Below are 13,538 nucleotides of genomic sequence, written 5' to 3'. Positions count from 1 at the left end.
CGAGAGGCCGTCTGGAGACTTTGGAGTTCCAGGAGTCATCACTCATTGATTTTCTTTTTATTGCGCACCTACTATGTGCCTGGCACTGGAGCACACAATGGCTGTGACTCCTTCATCGTGGACTTTACAGAGACAAAGCAAGAAAATGAGTGAATGAAGAAGTCCAGTCCAGCAGGTGACAGTTCCATGGAGAAAGCAGTGATGTGCTAGGTAGTGCCGTGCGAATTTAGATGAGGGGCAGTGTTAGGCTGGGAAATCCACCGTGTAAACCAGAGAGCTGGCCCAGTCTGTGAGGACAGCCTTGGGTCTCCCCTTGCAGCTTTATGCCGAGCCTGGCTGCTGTCACCCTCGGGAGGGTCCCTCGGGCCCATAGTCCCCTCCTGGGGTTGAAAGTTTAGCGTTGCTTTGGGGCACAGAAGTTGCTGGCTAGAGGACTCACCTTCGCCCTTCCTTGGGTCCACATCAAGCCCCGGACATGGAGCCTTGAATCACTGGCTCCCTGACTTCTCTTAGGCGAGTCCCCCGCCTTGTCTGTCCCCCTGCTGAGTCCTGGTACAGCCACCAGCATCTCTGTGCAGGCTGCAAACTGTCTCCCTGGGTTCCTCCAACCCCCATGGGACTCTCCACCTGGCATCCATTCTTCACAGTGGGCTCAGCACCGTCTTTTAAAGCATCTTTCATGTCAGGCATGCCCAGGCACACCTCCCGGGTACTCTTCCCTGCCTCTCCATAAATACTTAGGGTAATGACTGAAGTCCCTGTGGTGACGTGGAAAGCCCACTCGGTGCAGGCCCCAGTCTCTTCTTCAGCCTTGTCTCTAGACATTTGCGGCTGAGTTTCCAAGTCTGAGCAACAGGGCCTTTCCTCCAGTTCCTGCCACACTCTCTCCTGCCTCTGCCTCAGAGTCTTTGCACAAGCCTGCAGGGCTCCTAATCTGTCCTCCTTCACATGTATCCGCCTGAGTAACTTAGCTGTTCCTTTAGAGGGAGTCTTCCTTATGCCTCAGCGACATCACAGACACAGCATAGGACACCTTGGTTACATGTTCTGAACAGCGCTCTGTAGTTTCTTTCACACATCTAGCACACTTGTGTTTGCGTGGGAGGTCTCCTTCCTGAGCTTCTCCACAGTGAAGAGAGGCACGCTCACAGAGACCTTGGCTCTTAAATATCCCACCTGGCTGTGCTACTTGCTTTAAAAACACGGCACAACACGAGGCTGTCTGTATTTTCTGTTCCAAGCTCTGCCTTACAGAGATGGTGATTGATACCCAAGTTCAAGCAGAAGCCCAGCAAGTGGGAGCTTGGTGGATGAACGGCTTGCTCAGGAAGTCTGTTCTTGCCTCCAGCTATCAGAGCCGTGCTATTTTCTTTGGCGCAGAGGGCTTGAAGACTGTGTATACTCAGGGAAACGGTGTAGACCCTTGGTGTGGAGTCGGGGCCAGGGGTCATGTTCAAAAAATAATCAAGTGAAAGAGGGTTGTGTGAAGCCTGGTGGGGGGACACCGCTGCTCTCTGCTGCTAAGGAATCAGAACTTCTCCCTTGTGTCAATGTGGAAGTGAATGAATCAAGCTCCGTTTTATGCCATGCCTGGAAAAATACCGGGGCTGGACTTGCATCGTGTCGGAAAGCAAAGCCCAGATGCCAGTCAGTCTCCACTCTCGGAGAGCCTGTGCAGGAGGAGAGAGTCAGCACTCCCGGGCCGTGGGGACTTCACTGCAGTGCAGGGAGACTGGAGCTGTGGATTTCCCCCATGCCTTTTTTGAGGTTACAGACCCATTTGAAAATGTGGCAAAAGGAACCCTTCTGGCCCTCCACTGTATTACCTCTGCATAATGTGTGCTTTCATGAAACCCCATCAGTGGGGTCCCTTCAGGGCCACAGGCAGTGTTAAAAGTCCCAGTGATTGGGGCAGAAAGAAGTTAATAAGGAGGAGCGAGGATGTACTGCTACGTGATGTGAGGACTAAAGAAGAGAATCAAAGCAATGCTCTCTGACTAGATTTCCCCCACACCTTCCATTCTGAGCACGCGTGTATGGCATGGGGTGGACGTGTGTCACAGTGGGGCAATGCAGATCCCCGGGGTGTGGGGGGAGCCTTGGGGGCAGAGTCGGCTCTCAGACCACTCTAAGCAGCTCTCCAGTCTTAGCCCTCCTCGGTGACCCAGCCACAGGAAGGCAGGCAGCATGGGATTGCGGTTTCAGGCTGTCTTACTTGCTCATGGCGCACTGCGGACCTGGCATGGTGCTTGGCACTTGATAGGTGCCCAGCCAGTGTTCGTTGACTGCCTGAGTCAGTCACTCCTGGGTTGCCAACGTTCACTCTGTCTTCTCTTTCATTTTGTCCTGCATTCATCAGATCTCGGAGTTGTGATTTGCTGGCTCTAGAAATCTATGTAGAGCATTTCCTAGGCTTCTAGTGGATCATAATTGGTCTCTAGGCACAGAATATGCTGGCTGAAAAATCTTGCTCGGGGTCCACTATGCTTGGATTAAAAATCTCAGTTCGTATGTTACAAAACACTAAGAAAAAATTAAAAATTGTAAAATCTTTTGCTGCTTGGATGTAACGAATATCCCAGTTTTCTCAACTGAGGATGGGAAGCTGGGTATGAGAATTAAACAAAGTCTTACCGTCAAAGCACTTGGTGTAATTATTGACCCCGAGATGCATGTCGTTTCGGTAAGTGTCAGCTGTAGTCAGGTGTGGTGGTGCAGGCCTATAATCCCAGCACGCTGGGAGGCTGAGGCAGAAAGATCCCAAACTGCAGCCTAGCTGGGGTGACTTGATGACACCCTATCTGGAAATAAAGGAAATAGCTCACTGTGGGGGCCGGGGCTCAAGTGCTAGTACCAAAAAAAATAGAAAGACAATTTAAAAATACTCAAACTTTTGTTTTATTGTTTGGCTCCTCTATGGGTCACTGGTCCTCTTGGGGTCACCTTTCATTTCTAAAACCACAGTTCTGAACCCCAGAAATTAATCATTGCTAAGTATACAGTGGGTACTCGTCTTGTCTGCTTCAGACGGTCTTAGAATGTTCAACCGTGGTTATAAAGCTCCGGAGCACACACTTCCTCCCCTTCATTTATTATCATATTTTAGTATCAGTTAATAAGCATGCATTATTTTATAATTTAATGAGTACTATGTAAGAACAATATTGTCATAAAAGTTTGTTTAACCAAATTTACTAAATCCAGTGGTGGGAAATAAGAATCTTTATTGTATCTGGTCTGTAGAAATGATTCCAGGAAAATTTGTCCTCTCTGTCCCCAAATCAAAGGGCCCAGCCCAAACCCCAAAAAAGGAAGGGCCTGTTCCTAAGTACACAGAGATGTGCTGCACAGGTCTGTGGGTCCAGGTTAGGAAGCCTGGGCTCAGGGCCTTCTGTCCCTACCTGACCACTGACCAACTCATTCATAACTTGGGGAAAATTGCTTACCTTTTTAAGCCTCAGTTTTCTCATCAGAAAAATGGGAGAAACAAGATGGAAAATTTTTTCCTTAGAAATCGTTGTGGAAATCAATATTAAATTTTTCGCCTTCAAGACGACACCTTTCATACGCTGTTTTCCCTTTTCTTTGCTCAAATAGCATCTGCAGCGTCGTCATCCTTTCCATTTGGCATCTAATCATCATCACAAGTGGATCCAGGCCAAAACAGGTTTTCTGGCTTCCTGAACCCATATCACAAACCGCAGCCCCCTTGGTTTTCTGCATCTTAGTAGATGGCCCAACATCGCCCCAGGGGTGAGGGGGAAATCTGGGGGGGATGGGCGTTCACTGCTCTTTTCCCCACACCTCTGTTCACTTGATGGCTCTGTCCACACGTCTCAAAACCCATCCCGCCTCACCAAGCCCGCTCCTTCTCCAGACAGTGATCTCCCCCTCTGGTGCTGGCGCCCCAGCTCCAAACACCTTCTGCCCTCTCACGGAGCCTGGCAGTGCCTTATTCATGGTGTAGCCAGCGTCAGCATGGACAGGTGTATGTCAGGATATCCTCCAGCTTGCTGGGACCCAGATGCTCACTGTCTTTATGTCTCTATGGACGAGGAGAAGGAAACTTTCCCTGCAGCAGGCCAGACAGGAAGTATCTCAGGTTTTGTGGGCTAATAATGGTGGAATCTATCGCAAAGTCATCCTCTTCTCCTGCTTCTCCATCTCCATCTCTGGCTCTTTCTCCTTCAAACCTTTTAAAAGCAGGAAAACAGTTCTTAGCTCATGAGACGAGATACCCAGGGCTCAGGCTGGATGTGGCCTGCACCTGGTTACGGACTCCTACTCTGTCTCCAGCTGTCTCCTCTCTGTCACCTTGCTTGCTCTCTGGCCTCAGTGGCTTGCTTGTGGCCTTTAGACTTCCAATAATATCCTGCTCAGGACCCCTGGCCTCCTGCCTGCTCTGTCCCGTGGATCTTTGGTGTGGCTTGCTTACTGCTTTGGTTCACTGCTCTGTTTCCAGGAGGCCTCCTGGGGCTCACCTCCCCCTCACCCCTCCTCTTCCCAGGGGTACTGGCACTCAGTGGCTGGCTGCACTTGTCATAAGACCTCCTAAGCTTTCTCTGCCCTCTCCTTACATCCCCAGCCCTGTGGGGTCTACAAATGCAAAGAGGAACAGGGTGAAGGTGCCAGGTTCCAAGAAGCACCTGACTCCCCATGGGATCCGAAGATGAATCTTTGCGTGCACAGGGTGGGGGAGTGAGCCGGGCTTTGAAGTAAAGGAACTGTCCATCTCACAGGAAGCTGATGTCATTGGAACATCTTAGATGACAAATGCTGAGAGGAGCCAGAGCTGATGTCTCAGGAGGAGGCAGTAAAGCAGCTCCTGGAGCCAGGGAAGCCCTAAGATAAACACCCCTCCCCAGCACATGCAGCCAAGCCAGCCTACAAGCCCATTAGTACAGACATTTCTGGGTTGTTGCTTATCTGGCCTCCATGGGTCATGGTGGAAAAAGCGGGTAGTTGGAAGCCACTTCAAGGAGCATGGTGCCTCCTGGCCATAAGCACAAAATTCTGAGAATCTCCTAGGGCCTGCCAATTGGCAGATTCCAGATGTACCCTTTTCCCACCCCAGCCTTGGGAGAAATGTGTTTGGATTAGGGTCACTGCAGAAAGAGAGCCTGAATCCCTTCCTTCCTGTGGCCACCATAGGAGGTGTCTTGGGAGTGGGCTACAGGGAGTGATCCCAGGGAAGAGCCCACGAGGACCTGACACTTCCACCCTCACGTTCTGGCTCAGAGCCGAACAACAAGCTTGGCTGAACCTGATGTCCTGGGATATGATGCACGGAGCTGTGAGCCAGTACAAACAGCCTTGTGCACCAGGCAGGGACTGGACCAGTCTTGGCTCAGGAGTCAGATTAGGGAGTGAAAAGATATAGCAACCTCTTCCTTGGATACAAACTGGAGGGCGGAAAGAGTACTGGAAAGGAGAACTGTATACTGTCCAGATTTGGGGTTTCCAGGTCCAGATCATGAGTCTAGCTCTAGATGTTAGTAAATTCGACACCATGGAATAGGAAGTGAAATGTAAAAATACTCAGCAAACTTCAGCTCAGCTGTGCTTCAGATGGGAGGTCAGACACTGTGACATACTCTGAGTCTGTGCTGTGACCGGACCAGTTACTTGACCTTCCTGGGCTTTGATGTTTTTACCTGTACCACCATAATGGTAAATCTTGATGTCCTTGTATCATGCATTATTAGGGTCAAATAAGAGAACAACGTAAGTCTTTGCAAAGTTAAAAAATGCTCTTGCGGGGCTGGGGATTTAGCTCAGCAGCATAAGCGCCTGCCTTGCAAGCAGGCAGTCGGTGAGTTCAATCCCCGGTACCGATAAAAAGGAAAAAGACAAAAAAAAAAAAAAAAAGAATGTAATCCTAAGAAAACATAGTAGCTACGGAAGATCATTTGTATTATAGTTTTATAAGTCTTATCCATTGCATGTTTTTCTAGGAAATTGTTTCGCTGTCTTGTTATGACTTGGTTTTCCCTATAATACAGAGAGGATAGGAACAAATACTCTGAGGAAGAGACCTGAAAAACCCGAGGCTTATTTTGTAGCATTATAATATAAATTCTAGCAATCTATTGCTTGATGATTAGAATGACATTGGACTGGTTTCTTCAGCTCAACTTCAGCATATGCAGAGATGGGGACGGCTATCTCAAAGAGAGTGAGAGATGTGATGGTAGTTGCTATTGTCTTCCCTAATTTGGAACTTGAGGACCTAAAAAGACTCCATCATCCTGTAATGATTTGATTAGTTCTATAATATGCAATAAGTATATAAAGTGGGTGAAGATAGGGACAACTATTTGTAAGAAGCTAGAGACAGTTAGATAAGGTAGATCTCCAGTGGACTTGCTTTGAAATCTGTATTTCTTTAAATTGTTTTTTATTTTTTATTTTTTTTTAAATGTTCTGTTCTGATATGGTTTTGATATGGTTAACCTTACCCTCTTAGAGATGTAAAACAAATAGGTGGGACTGATAATCATATTACGGAGCTTTTGTTCGACCATAGAGCAGAATGGTTTGTAGGGTCACTTTTTTGAATGTCATTCTAAATACTTTAATTCTATAACCTGAACAGCCATTTCGAAGATGACAATTTGTAACTTATCAACTGGCAATTTCTTACCTTTTGTTTGTCTGTAATTTAGTATTATTCTTACCCTTTTTTTTATCTCCATGTATTTTTTTCTTTTTTCGTTTCCTTTTCTTTAAATTAAAAAAAAAAAAAAAAAATGCTCTTGCGCCCATGTAGCTTGATCGCTAGCCTAGTGTAAAGCAGTGCCACCAATCGGAGTGATCACTGTTGTGCCTTGACACTGTCCCTGGGTTTCCTACGCATGCTTACAGATCCTCAGGGCAGTCTAGTGGGGGCATCATTATCATCCCCAGGCACAGGTGAAGCAGTAAGGCACAAAGAAGTTAAATAACTCAGCCTGGGTCTCACGGCTGGCAGGAAGGACCAGAACTTGGATTCCGCAGCAAATCTCAAAAGGATGCACTTGCACCTCCGGTGCTTGCAGCACAATTCTTTCAGGCTCCCTGCCCAGTGCTGGGCTTCCTTGCAAAGATAGCCAGAAGCCCGTCCAGTGCAAGCAAACTCATCCCTATCTCTTCCTTGTAGAACAGCTCAGTTGCTGCCAACTGCAGAGTCTGGTGTTTACCAACTCCCAGAGCTAAGGCTTCCAATGGGAACTGTGATCTCCACTGATCCTGGGAAACAGGGAGCAATGCCAGGCAGCGGGGGCACCTCTGGGTTCTGGAGGGCAGGCGCTCGTGGCTGGAACTTCCTGGTCACAGGCAGCAAACCTCCCCACCTCTGCTGTGTGCTGAGTAGGTCTCAAACCATTTCCTTGAGAAAGCAGAGGCTGGGGGTGGCCTCTGAAAAGCAGGCCATCCATTCCATGTTCTTGGGAGGAAGGGAAGAAATGTAGTCAGCGCTTCCTCTCTGCAGCCTCTCCTGAAGGAGGAGGTTCTTTACCCTCTTAAAACAGGGGGCCGTTGCACTGCTGGGATTAGGTGCAGCTTGGTGAGTTCCATCAGCAGAGAGAAGTGGGTGAGGGCTTGTGTGACCCTCTCTCTGAGAAGCCTGTAGGAGTCTTCTGAAAGATGCACTAGGGTGGCAACAATGAGGAGAGCTAGGAGAGAAATCACTAGAACCATGGTCTTTGTCCTAGATAAGAGAACAGCCAGAGAGCACTGTCCTTGGGTGTCAAGGGCTGTCCTCATGCAGCCTAGTTCCAAATGGCCTCCCTGGGGTGGGGGGAGAAGGATTGGGAGAGAAGCATCTAAAAATATGCAGAAATTTCACAGACAGAAATGCATCCTGAGGGGCAAAGAACCACTCTGGGGACCTAGGACATTCACCTCATCACTGCAGGAGGATCTGCTAAGTTGGGGTCATGTACACTGGCAGGAAGGGTACTCCACTCCTATCCTGTGGCCCCTGGATCAGCATTTGTGATGGTATCAGTGCAGGCCGGAGGCCCCTGCTGCAGTCTCCAAAGGAAGTGGGAAAATCTAGGGGCAACTTTAGTTGGCCTCTGAGAGCTGCTCAGAAGTGGGGAACCCTATGGGAAAACACAGAACAGATTTCCCCTTGTGGGGGACACAGCCTGAAGTGGGCTCCCCAGTAGGATCTTGAGAAATTCTCCACCCAAAGGGTCACATCTGAGATACATTTGAGATGCATGGTGGTTCCCCCTCATCTGCAGTTTCAGTTTCCAGTGTGTTACCTGTGGTCTACTGGGGTCTGAAAATATTACATGGAGGGCTGGAGATATAGTTCAGTGGCATAAGTGCCTGCCTGGCAAGCACAAGGTCCTGAGTTCAATTCCTTGTACAAAAAAATTTTTTTACAAGGAAACTTCCATATTTTGAGAGACAGGCAAGGAATCTGTGTAAGAGTACATTCAAATAAAGTAACAGTTGTCTCAGTATATTATAATTGTTCTAATGTATTGTTAATTATTGTTGTGAAGCTATTACTGTGCCTAATTTACAAATTACCTTTTATCATGGGTGTCTAGTGGGAAAAATAGCACATATGATTCAGCATGAGCTGCAGTTTCTGGTTTCCCTGCTGGCAGTCTTGGGGTACATCCTCACGAATAAAGAAGGCTAATGCATTTCACTTCCCTTTACCCCACAGACAGTCAGGCAGCTCATGGACCTACTAAGCCTCCTAGACATTTTGCAGTTAAAGCACACACACGAGGCTGTTGGCTATACTGACCATCCTTTCTACCAACTGACTTTGGGAAAGAAGTTTCGGGAGCTTACAGTTTTCTGAGCACCTTCACACATGCTAAGTACCTCACCTGGTTTTCAAAACAACACTGAGAGATAAGTTTGCTCCTGCCTGTCTTACCAAGGGGGCTGAGATGCAGAGAGGATTGTAACTTGCCCCCTGCTCACGGGGGCATTTAAAACAATAGTTCAGCAGCATAGTAACTGCCTGCAAGCATGAGGCTGTGAGTTTGATTCCTGGTACCAAAAATAATTAAAATAAAATAAAATAAAACACTATACAGGACTGCTCATCCTAACAGAAAAATTGAATGCATTTGATGGAATTTTTCTAGTAGTAACACCCCACTGAAAACAACAAAACTAAACAAAAGTTACAAAACCTCACCAAACAGGCATGGCACCTATTATTTATCAATACCCTTTCAGCTCAGATTACACTTACAATATTTACTATTTATGGATAGCTCTTAGGCTGACATTTGAATAATGATGTTATCACACAGAGACAAAACTGCACAGGCTCAGTGGGTGGGTTCTGTAAGCAAATGGGGTTTAAATCCAAGCTGCATCTTTTAGCAGCTATGTGATTTTGGGCAAGTAACTTCACTTTTGTTGTGCTCATGTTCCCCTCTGTATAATAGTCTCACAACTGTATCATTGGGTTACGCTGATGGTTCAGTGAGATATTCCACGCAGGTGTATCAGAATGGTGTGGGACACAAAGGAGCTGTATGAAGGTTAACAGCCACCCTCACCTTTGTCATTGATGATGATACTGTGTCAAGTCCATTTGCCTTGAGAGCATGCCTGGATCACAGCCAAGATGTTGCAGGCCTGGCTGGGGCCTCTCTAAAGCAACTGTGCAGCTTTGGGAAGCTCACTTAACTGCTCTGTACCTGGTGTCCTAGGGGCTTGGGGGACAGGGATGGGATCAGCAGCCATCCAGCATCATTCATGGAGTGATTCCAAGCATACATAAATCCAGGTTTTAGTGAATTCTTAATGTCCACCTTTGGCCACAGCAGAGGCAGGAGAAACCTGTGGAAAGAGGTTGGGTCAGCTCTGGGGAGCCTCTCTGCTAGCTGGGCTCTAGGAGCTCAGAAATGCCCAGAGCTTCTGAGGCCAGTCCAGCAGTAGTAATGATGAGCAGTGAGATGTCATAAAGTGGCCTGGAAGCTGAGAGCAAGTCCCCAGCTGCGCTCAGATCTGTGCTTTGTGGAACAAGGGTAACTTCCTGCTGGGATTTACCCAGTTGCCCTTTGTTGAAAGTCAGATAGAAAGTGGGTGTAGGTATACTGTCTCAGCTGCTATGTCTTGGATATCAGGTTCTTCCCTTTACCCTCATGCAGGGCCAGCTGCAGCTCCCCATGGTGCTCAGAGAGGACCCTTTCTCCTGGGCTGGCGAAGGAGCTGGCTCTTGGAGTGGACAGCCATGAGTGTGTGTGTGTGTGTGTGTGTGTGTGTGTGTGTGTGTGTGTGTGGCCACTTCCTGGGAGGATTAGGATGCTCCCAAATGGAATTGGCCTACTGACTGCTTCGTACCAAGGCAAAGGTCTCCCACCCCTCCACAGTGGAACAGTCCCCTGACCCCCTTTGAGGGGGTTTGCTGAATTGCTCAATCGTATAACTGTTCCATGAAAAGCGGCTCCATTCGTTCCAGCAGAAAGTTCTCAGGCACTTCTCAGGAAGGATGGCCTGCAGCTCCTTGGGAAAGATGCTGCCTCTTCCATCGCTAACCTTAATCCCCAGGGACTAGAACTGGCCAAGAATGAAAGGGCTGAGCCTATGGGGAAAGTAAAATCCACAAAACCACACCAACCCTCTCCTCCCCCAAACCACAGCAGCAGAAAACAAAAGCAAACCAAACCCAACTATCCTGAGCAACCCAGCGAGACTAGGGCAACTCCTTCCAAAACTGCTTCTCTGAATTACCCAGATAGATATAAAACCAGAGCACAGGACGACAGTTGGAACCAGAAAACTTTTAATGTGTCAATCGTGGCTTTCCAGGTTTCCTGCCCACAGTTCTGTGGCAGAGCTTTTTGTTTTGTTGTTTCCTCTGAACACTTTTCTTTGTCCTTGCATGAACCTCTGGCCCACTTGAGTGGTCTGGGTAAGCCTAAAATGAGTCCCTAAATCACTTTCCAAAGGGTCTGCAGGTCACCAGGCCCTGGGTCATTCAGAATGGGGGCGCAGCACCCAGGAATGGGGGAGGCAGTTCTGGCCGCAGGGAAGCCCTTCATGGCGGGTCAGAGGTCATGCAAGATTGCACAATTTCAACCTTTATCTGTCTCATGGAGGTGATGGGGGAGGGGCTGGAGGAGGAGCCCCAGGCTGGAGATGTTGAATTAAACAAATAAATACCAGGGGTACCTGGCAACTCTCAGACTCACAGAAAGAATATGCCTGCTCTTTGGAGATGGGGCTGCCTTGAAAAAGCCAACAGCCACCTTTCCTGGAGCTTTCAAGTTAGTCTGCAAAGACTCATCCATTCATCCTGAAACTTTTCCCTGCAGTGCTATGTTCAGTGGTGTCTTGAGAGCGATACAGGGAAACTCGACCTAAAACCTTTTCTTGTGATACTTAGAGGGAAATGTTGGGGTCTTTTTGATCCCTTGCTGAGGACCTGTTGAAGATGCCATCATGCCCAGGAGTTCCAGCCTCCCAGTTCATTTGGGTTCCTTTCAATTATATTTTGCATAGACTCTGCATAGGGGACCCAGAAATTAGGGAATAGGCTCAGGTGATCTAAACCCCCTAAGTGCTGCTCTTCTGGATTTGTTGATTCTGCTTAGTGATGAGCTAAATAGTGTTCTGAGCAGAATGAGCAAGCTAGGGTGCTTGCTTCTAAGCACTTTATAATCAAGTGGCGATTGCAGTGGCATCTGTGCTCATCACCCCAAACTGAAATATGCCCACCCCATTTACAAGGCAGCTGGACCATGACAAAGGCCATAGGAGAAAGAAAGCTGGTACTGAGAACCCAAAGGGGGAGGAAAGGGTCACAAACAAAGGTCAACAGGATGGCATTTGATGGGGAATAGAAGGAAAAGCATTCATCCCGAGGGACAGCAGAGCAAAGGGGTAGTGAGGTGAGCCACACAGCCTAGGCCAAAAGATTAGGTGGCTCACTGAGGTCCTGGGAGGGGCAGTGGGGAACATGACCCCACCCAGAAACTCTTTTCCACTACCTGACCCCCACCACTTACGCTTGAATTTTACAAGGAGCCAGGAAGCAACAAATTACAGTCGAGCAATACAATGAAGGCAGGGGTATGTGCACTGGGGAGAGGCCTTTCTATAACTCATCTCAGGAGAAAAGAAGGGTGAGGAGAGGGAGAGGAAGCCTTTGCTAGCCCAGCCCAGACCTTTGCAGGGCTGTAGGCACTCATTTGTGGGCTTGTCATTGTGACACTGTGTCTGCCCTCCTTAAAGCCATACATCTTACTTTCAAGCCCTCCAGTGGCCTTCGACCCCTTGGGAACCCCAGTGTTCTCAGGATGACCTTTGGCAGGGAGCTGCCTCCCCTCCAAGGCTGGTGGAAGGGACATGGCACCTCCTGTGCTCTGGCCTTCCTTGTTCCCAGATTGCCAGCAAGAGTTTTTTCTTCTCCAGGAAGGAGTAGTGCATCTGACTCTTAAATCCTGAAAAGCCAATCAGCTGGAACTTCCAGAAGCCTTTTATTATAATTTCATATGTCTTCCTTTACCTCCAAGATCTGAAGGTCCTCTCAGAGTGACAAGGAGGTTTTAAGTCTTTAGGCTTAAAGACTGTGCATGGTCTTCCTTATTATGTCAGGAATGGCACTTCTCAGACTTCATCTCCTGCCTGTAGCATGAAAATAACACGTCCACTGTTGGGCTTGGGCCTCAGGCAGGCAGGCCTGAGGTGCAGTCCTTTATAGTGGCTTCTAACCTGGATGAACTGGGCCAATCCCTCTGCTTGTCTGAGCCTTGATCTGCAACATGATCCATTTTAGCATTGCCGTGAGCGGGTACCACTCCTAACCAGCAGCCATAACCTGGTGAGGAATTTCACTGGTAGATTATGTAAAACTTTTAGGCACTATTTTACTGTTGAGGCCCAGTTATCTGGAGGAAAACCAGAGAGCCCCTATGTCGAGGTATATAGCCATATTCTCTCTGGCACGCAGCTTCTGACCCTTCCTTTGTTGTTCCAGATCATATAAAAGCTGGCATCGCCCCAGCAGCCTCCTGCGTGGAAAGAGGCATCTAAGCCCACAGGTGCACTGGGAACAGCCCAGAAAGAGGCCATTGCATCTTAAGTTCCCCGGCCGCCCCTACTGTGTCTGCTCTTCTCCATATTAGTCACTGCTTTGGCTGAATGTGTGGAAGACCCCTATTAAACCCAAGTAGTGTCTGGGAAACACATTAAGGCCTTAACAGCTGGATACAAATTAGTTTATCAGACAGGGCCTGGGCATGCAGAAGTTAGGAGTGAGGAGGAGCCTCACTGTAAAGAAAGTGGGTCCACGCACAGACAGCCCCTGACCAGCGAGGCAGCCATAGGACCATTGGGGATGCCAGGCCCACTCTGTGGTCAGCCCCAGCAAGGGCTCCACAATACTGGAACCCTGCACCTCCCTCCCCTTAGAATAACAAGAGAGACTACTCTCAAGGGGTGAGCCAAGCTGTGTGTATGCATGGAGTGAGGGGGTGTCTCTGCCCGTGAGGGTCAGCACTGAAGTCTCAGGTGCTGGCTTGGAACAGAAGACTGGGAGCTGAAAAAGAGGCCAGCGGCTGGGAGGACCC

At 48.5% G+C, this 13,538-nt stretch overlaps 1 protein-coding gene and 1 long non-coding RNA gene across 9 annotated transcripts in view; both read left to right on the top strand.

The window, feature by feature from the left end:
• The window catches only part of Nav2 (neuron navigator 2), a 669,303-nt gene that overhangs the window by 349,784 nt on the left and 305,981 nt on the right, over positions 1–13,538 (top strand). The gene's annotated exons all lie outside the window — the stretch shown is intronic.
• The window catches only part of LOC134477738 (uncharacterized), a 78,977-nt gene that overhangs the window by 41,076 nt on the left and 24,363 nt on the right, over positions 1–13,538 (top strand). The window contains exon 1 of the long non-coding RNA XR_010049936.1: positions 1–13,538. This exon is cut by the window's left edge and continues 41,076 nt beyond it; it is cut by the window's right edge and continues 22,368 nt beyond it. This is a non-coding gene — a long non-coding RNA (uncharacterized LOC134477738).

This window comes from Cavia porcellus, unplaced genomic scaffold (genome assembly GCF_034190915.1).
Source record: "Cavia porcellus strain 051 isolate PalLab524CR breed Dunkin Hartley unplaced genomic scaffold, mCavPor4.1 scaffold_9, whole genome shotgun sequence".
In the NCBI taxonomy this organism is placed as follows: domain Eukaryota; kingdom Metazoa; phylum Chordata; class Mammalia; order Rodentia; family Caviidae; genus Cavia; species Cavia porcellus.
This window is presented reverse-complemented; position numbering and strand designations above follow the sequence as displayed.